This window comes from Loxodonta africana, chromosome 3, assembly GCF_030014295.1.
Source record: "Loxodonta africana isolate mLoxAfr1 chromosome 3, mLoxAfr1.hap2, whole genome shotgun sequence".
In the NCBI taxonomy this organism is placed as follows: domain Eukaryota; kingdom Metazoa; phylum Chordata; class Mammalia; order Proboscidea; family Elephantidae; genus Loxodonta; species Loxodonta africana.
Genome location: NC_087344.1, coordinates 134,557,865 through 134,564,467, shown reverse-complemented (window position 1 = coordinate 134,564,467; position 6,603 = coordinate 134,557,865).

Below are 6,603 nucleotides of genomic sequence, written 5' to 3'. Positions count from 1 at the left end.
CAGGGTATTTTGATTACTGTGGAGGTATGATAGGTTCTAAAATCAGGTAGAGTGAGGCCTCTCACTTTGTTCTTCTTTTTCAGTAATGCTTTACCTAACCGGGGCCTCTTTCCCTTCCATATGAAGTTGGTGATTTGTTCCTCCATCTCCTTAAAAAACGTCATTGGAATTTGGATCAAATTGTATTAAATCTATGGATCCCATATGGTAGAATAGACATTTTTATAATGTTATGTCTTCCTATGCATGAGCAAGTTATGTTTTTCCACTTATGTAGGTCTTTTTTGGCTTCTTGTAGAAGTGTTTTGTAGTTTTCTTTGTATAAGTTTTTTACATCTCTGTTGAGATCTATTCCTAAGTATTTTATCTTCTTGGGGGCTACTGTAAATGGTATTGATTTCGTGGTTTCCTCTTTGATGATCTTTTTGTTGGTGTAGAGGAATCCAACTGATTTTCGTATGTTTACCTTGTATCCTGATACTCTGCTGAACTCTTCTATTAGTTTCAGTAGTTTTCTTAGGGTTTTCTGTGTAGAAGATCATGTTATCTGCAAATAGAGATACTTTGACTTCTTCCTTGCCAATCTGGATGCCCTTTATTTCTTTATCTTGCCTAATTGCTCTGGCTACAACCTCCAGCACAATGTTGAATAAGAGTGGTGATAAGGCGTATGCTTGTCTGGTTCCTGATCTCAAGGGGAATGCTTTCAGGCTCTTTCCATTTAGGATGATGTTGGCTCTTGGCTTTGTATAAATTTCCTTTATTATGTTGAGGAATTTTCCTTCTATTCCTATTTTGCTGAGAGGTTTTATCATGAATGGGTGCTGAGCTTTGTCAAATGTCTTTCCTGTATCAAATGATAAAATCATGTGATTCTTGTCTTTTATATACGATGGATTATGTTAATTGTTTTTCTAATGTTGAACCATCCCTGCATACCTGGTATGAATCCTACTTGGTCTTGGTGAATGATTTTTTTGATACGTTGTTGAATTCTGTAGGCTAGAATTTTGTTGAGGATTTTTGCATCTAAATTCATGAGGGATATAGGTCTGTAATTTTCTTTTTTTGTGTTTTTTTTTACCTGGTTTTGGTATCAGGGATATGGTGGCTTCATAGAATGAGTTTGGGAGTATTCCATCCTTTTCTATGCTCTGAAATACCTTTAGTAGTAGTGGTGTTAACTCTTCTCTGAAAGTTTGGTAGAACTCTGCAGTGAAGCCATCTGGGCCAGAATTTTTTTTTTTATTGGGAGTTTTTTGATTACCTTTTGAATGTCTTCTTTTGTTATGGGTCCATTTAGTTGTTTTACCTCTGTGTTAGTTTAGGTAGGTAGTGTGTTTCTAAGAATTCATCCATTTCTTCTAGGTTTTCAAATTTGTCAGAGTATAATTTTTTGTAGTAATCTGATATGGTTCTTTTAATTTCAGCTGGGTCTGTTTTAATATCACACATCTCATTTCTTTTTTGGGTTATTTGCTTCCTCTCCTCTTTTCCTTTTGCCACTTTGGCCAATGGTATATCAATTTTTTTTTTTTTTTTTCAAAGAACCACCTTTTGGTCTTGCTAACTCTTTCAATGTTTTTCTGTTTCCTATTTCATTTAGTTCTGCTCTTAGTTCTGCTCTAATGTTTGTTATTTGTTTTTTTTTCCGGTGCCCGAGGGTTTCTTCTGTTGTTCTCTTAGTATTTGTTCAAGTTGTAGGGATAATTCTTTGATTTTGGCCCTTCGTTCTTTTTGTATGTGTGCATTTATTGATATAAATTGACTTCTGAGCACTGCATTCACCGTGTCCCAAAGGTTCTTATAGGAAGTGTTTTCATTCTCATTAGATTCTATGAATTTCTTTATTCCATCCTTAATGTCTTTTATAATCCAATCTCTTTTGAGCAGAGTATTGTTCAGTTTCCAAGGGTTTGATTTCTTTTTCCTACTTTTTCTGTTATTGATTTCCACTTTTATGACCTTATGGTCAGAGAAGATGTTTTGTAATATTTCAGTGTTTTGGATGCTACTAAGGCTTGCTTTATGACCTAATATGTGGTCTATTCTAGAGAATGTTCCATGTGCGGCAGAAAAGAAAGTATACTTGACTGCTGTTGGGTGGAGTAGTCTGTATGTGTCTATGAGGTCAGTTGGTTTATTACGGCATTTAGATCTTCCGTGTCTTTATTGAGCTCTTTCTGGATGTCCTGTCCTTCACCGAAAGTGGTGTGTTGAAGTCTCCTACTATTATTGTGGAGCTGTCTATCTCACTTTTCAATGCTGATAGAGTTTGTTTTCTGTATCTTGCAGCCCTGTCATTGGGTGCATAAATATTTAATATGGTTATATTTTCTTGGTATATTGTCTGTTTAATCATTATATAGTGCCCTTTCTTACCCTTTCGGATGGATTTAACTTTAAAGTCTATTTTGTCAGAAATTAATATTGCCACTCTTGCTCTTTTTTGATTGTTGTTTGCTTGATATATTTTTTTCCATCCTTTGAGTTTTAGTTTGTTTTTGTCTCTCAGTCTAAGGTGTTTCTCTTATAGGCAACATAGAGATGGATCCTGTTTTTTAATCCATTCTGCTACTCTCTGTCTCTTTTTTGGTGCATTTAGTCCATTACAGTCAGCATAATTATGGATAGGTATGAATTTAGTGCTACCATTTTGATGTCTTTTTTTGTGTGTTGTTGACAGTTTCTTTTTCCCACTTAATTGTATGTGCTGAGTAGATTATATATTGTCCTTTCTTCATATTTGTTGTTGTTGATTTTATTTCTGGTGAGTCTCTATTTTTTTCTTGTATTTTATTTGATATGTAGGACAGTTTGTCTCCTTTGTGGTTACCTTATTATTTACCCCTATTTTTCTAAATTTAAACCTAACTTTTATTTCTTTATATAGCCTTGTCTTCCACTCCGTATAGAAGACCTATGACTACATTTCTTTGTTGTTGTTGTTGTTATTAGGTGTAGTCGAGTTGGTTCTGAGTCATAGCGACTTTATGCACAACAGAACGAAACACTGCCCGATCCTGAGCCATCCTTACAATCGTTGTTATGTTTGAGCTCACTGTTGCAGCCACTATGTCAATCCACCTCGTCGAGGGTCTTCCTCTTTTCCACTGACCCTGTACTCTGCCAAGCATGATGTCCTCCTCCAGGGACTGATCCCTCCTGACAACATGTCCAAAGTATGTAAGATGCAGTCTCGCCATCCTTGCCTCTAAGGAGCATTCTGGCCACGCTTTCTTTTGGCAGTCCATGGTATATTCAATATTCTTCACCAACACCACAATTCAAAGGCGTCAATTCTTCTTTGGTTTTCCCTATTCATTGTCCAGCTTTCACATGCATATGATGTGAATGAAAATACCATGGCTTAGGTCAGGCGCACCTTAGTCTTCAGGGTGACATCTTTGCTCTTCAACACTTTGAAGAGGTCCTTTGCAGCAGATTTACCCAATGCAATGTGTCTTTTGATTTCTTGACTGCTGCTTCCAAGGCTGTTGATTGTGGATCCAAGTAAAATGAAATCCTCGACAACTTCAATCTTTTCTCCATTTATCATGATGTTGCTCATTGGTCCAGTTGTGAGGATTTTTGTTTTCTTTAAGCTGAGGTGTAATCCATACTGAAGGCTGTGGTCTTTGATCTTCATTAGTAAGTGCTTCAAGTCCTCTTCACTTTCAGCAAGCAAGGTTGTGTCATCTGCATAACGCAGGTTGTTAATGAGTCTTCCTCCAATCCTGATGCCCCATTCTTCTTCATATAGTCCAGCTTCTCGTATTATTTGCTTGGCATACAGATAGAATAGGTATGGTGAAATAATACAACCCTGATGCACATCTTTCCTGACTTTAAACCAATCAGTATCTCCTTGTTCTGTCTGAACAACTGCCTCTTGATCTATGTAAAGGTTCCTCATGAGCACAATTAAGTGTTCTGGAATTCCCGTTCTTCGCAATGTTATCCATAATTTGTTATGACCTACACAGTTGAATGCCTTTGCATAGTCAATAAAACACAGGTAAGCATTCTTCTGGTATTCTCTGCCTTCAGCCAGGATCTATCTGACATCAGTAATGATATTCCTGGTTTCACATCCTCTTCTGAAACTGGCCTGAATTTCTGGCAGTTCCCTGTCAATATACTGCTGCAGCCATTTTTGAATGATCTTCAGCAGAATTTTGCTTGCATGTGGTATTAATGATACTGTTCTATAATTTCCACATTCAGTTGGATCACCTTTCTTGGGAATAGGCATAAATATGGTTCTCTTCCAGTCAGTTGGCCAGGAAGCTGTCTCCCATATTTCTTGGCATAGACGTGTGAGCACCTCCAGTGCTGCATCTGTTTGTTGAATCACCTCAATTGATATTCCATCAATTCCTGGAGCCTTGTTTTTTGCCAATGCCTTCAGAGCAGCTTGGACTTCTTCCTTCAGTACCATCAGTTCCTGATCATATGCCACCTCTTGAAATGGTTGAACACTGACTAGTTCTTTTTGGTATAGTGACTCTGAGTATTCCTTCCATCTTCTTTTGATGCTTCTTGCCTCATTTAATATTTTCCCCATGGAATCCTTCACTATTGCAGCTCGAGGCTTGAATTTTTTCTTCAGTTCTTTCAGCTTGAGAAACACCAAGCGTGTTCTTCCCTTCTGGTTTTCCATCTCCAGCTCTTTGCACATGTCATTATACTTTAGTTTGTCTTCTCGAGCCGCCCTTTGAAGTCTTCTGTTCAGTTCTTTTACTTCAACATTTCTTCCTTTTGCTTTAGCTGCTCGACGTTCAAGTGCAAGTTTCAGAGTCTCCTCTGACATCCATCTTGATCTTTTCTTTTTTTCCTGTCTTTTCAATGACTTATTTCTTCATGGATGATGTCCTTGATGTTATTCCACAACTCATCTGGTCCTTGGTCACTAGTGTTCAATGCACCATACCTATACTTCAGATGATCTGTAAATTCAGGTGGGATATACTCAAGGTCATATTTTGACTCTAGCGGACTTGCTACGATTTTCTTCAGTTTCTGCTTGAACTTGCATATGAGCAATTGATGGTCTATTCCACAATTGTCCCTGGCCTTGTCCTGACTGATGAAATTGAGCTTTTCCATCGTCTCTGTCCACAGATGTAGTCAATTTGATTCCTGTGTGTGCCATCTGGCGAGGTCCATGTGTATAGTTGCTGTTTATGTTGGTGAAAGAAGGCCTTTGCAATGAAGAAGTCATTGGTCTTGTAAAATTCTATCATTCGATCTCTGGCATTGTTTCTATCACCAAGGCCATATTTTCCAACTACTGATCCTTCTTTGTTTCCAACATTTGCATTCTAATCACCAGTAATTATAAATGCATCTTGATTGCATGTTCCGTCTATTTCAGACTGCAGTAGCTGATAAAAATCTTCTATTTCATCATTTTTGGCTCTAGTGTTTGGTGCATAAATTTAGATAGTAGTCGTATTAATTGGTCTTCTTTGTATGCATGTGGATATTATCCTATCACGGACGGCCTTGTACTTCAGGATAGATCTTGAAATGTTCTTTTTGACAATGAATGCAACACCATTCCTCTTCAAGTTGTCATTCCCAGCATGGTAGACTATATGATTGTCCGATTCAAAATGGCCAATACCAGTCCATTTCAGTTCACTAATGCCTAGGATATTGATGTTTATGTGTTCCATTTCATTTTTGAAGATTTCCAATTTTCCTAGATTCATACTTTGTGCATTCCAGGTTCCGATTATTAATGGATGTTTGCAGCTCTTTCTTCTCATTTTGAGTCGTGCCACATCAGCAAATGAAGGTCCCGAAAGCTTTACTCCATCCATGTCATTAATGTCGACTCTACTTTGAAGAGGTAGCTCTTCCGCCGTCTCCTTTTGAGTGTCTTCCCCCCTCGGGGGCTTATCTTCCAGCACTATATCAGACAGTGTTCCACTGCTATTCATAAGGTTTTCACTGGCTAATGCTTCTCAGAAGTATATTTCTTAGTCCCTCTTAATTGTTTTAGTGTTTTCTTCCTTTACATAATGACACTGCTCTTTCTCTTTTTTGAGTGTTTTTTTAATCTTGATTTATTTTTGTGATTTCCCTGTCTGGGTTTACTTCTCATTGTTCTGCACAGTCTTCTAATCTTGGGTTGATACCTGATATTATTGATTTTCTAACCAAAGTACTCCCTTTAGTATTTCTTGTAGCTTTGGTTTGTTTTTTACAAATTCCCTAATCTCCTGTTTATTTGGAAATATCCTAATTTCACCTTATTTTAGAGACAGTTTTGCTGGATATAAGATTCTTGGCTGGTAATTTTTTATATAAGTCATCCCATTGCCTTCTTGCCTGCGTGGTTGCTGTCAAGGAGTCTGAGCTTATGCGTACTGACTCTGCTTTGTAGGTGATTTTTTGTTTTTCCCTAGCTGCTCTTAAAATTCTCTTCTTATCTTTGGTTTTGGCAATTTTGATTATAATACGTCTTGGTGAGTTTTTGAAAAAATCTCCCTTATGTGGAGTTCGATGGGCATCTTGGACAGGTATCTTCTCATCTTTCACGATATCAGGGAAGTTTTCTTCCAACAAATCTTGAACAATTCTCTCTGTATTTTC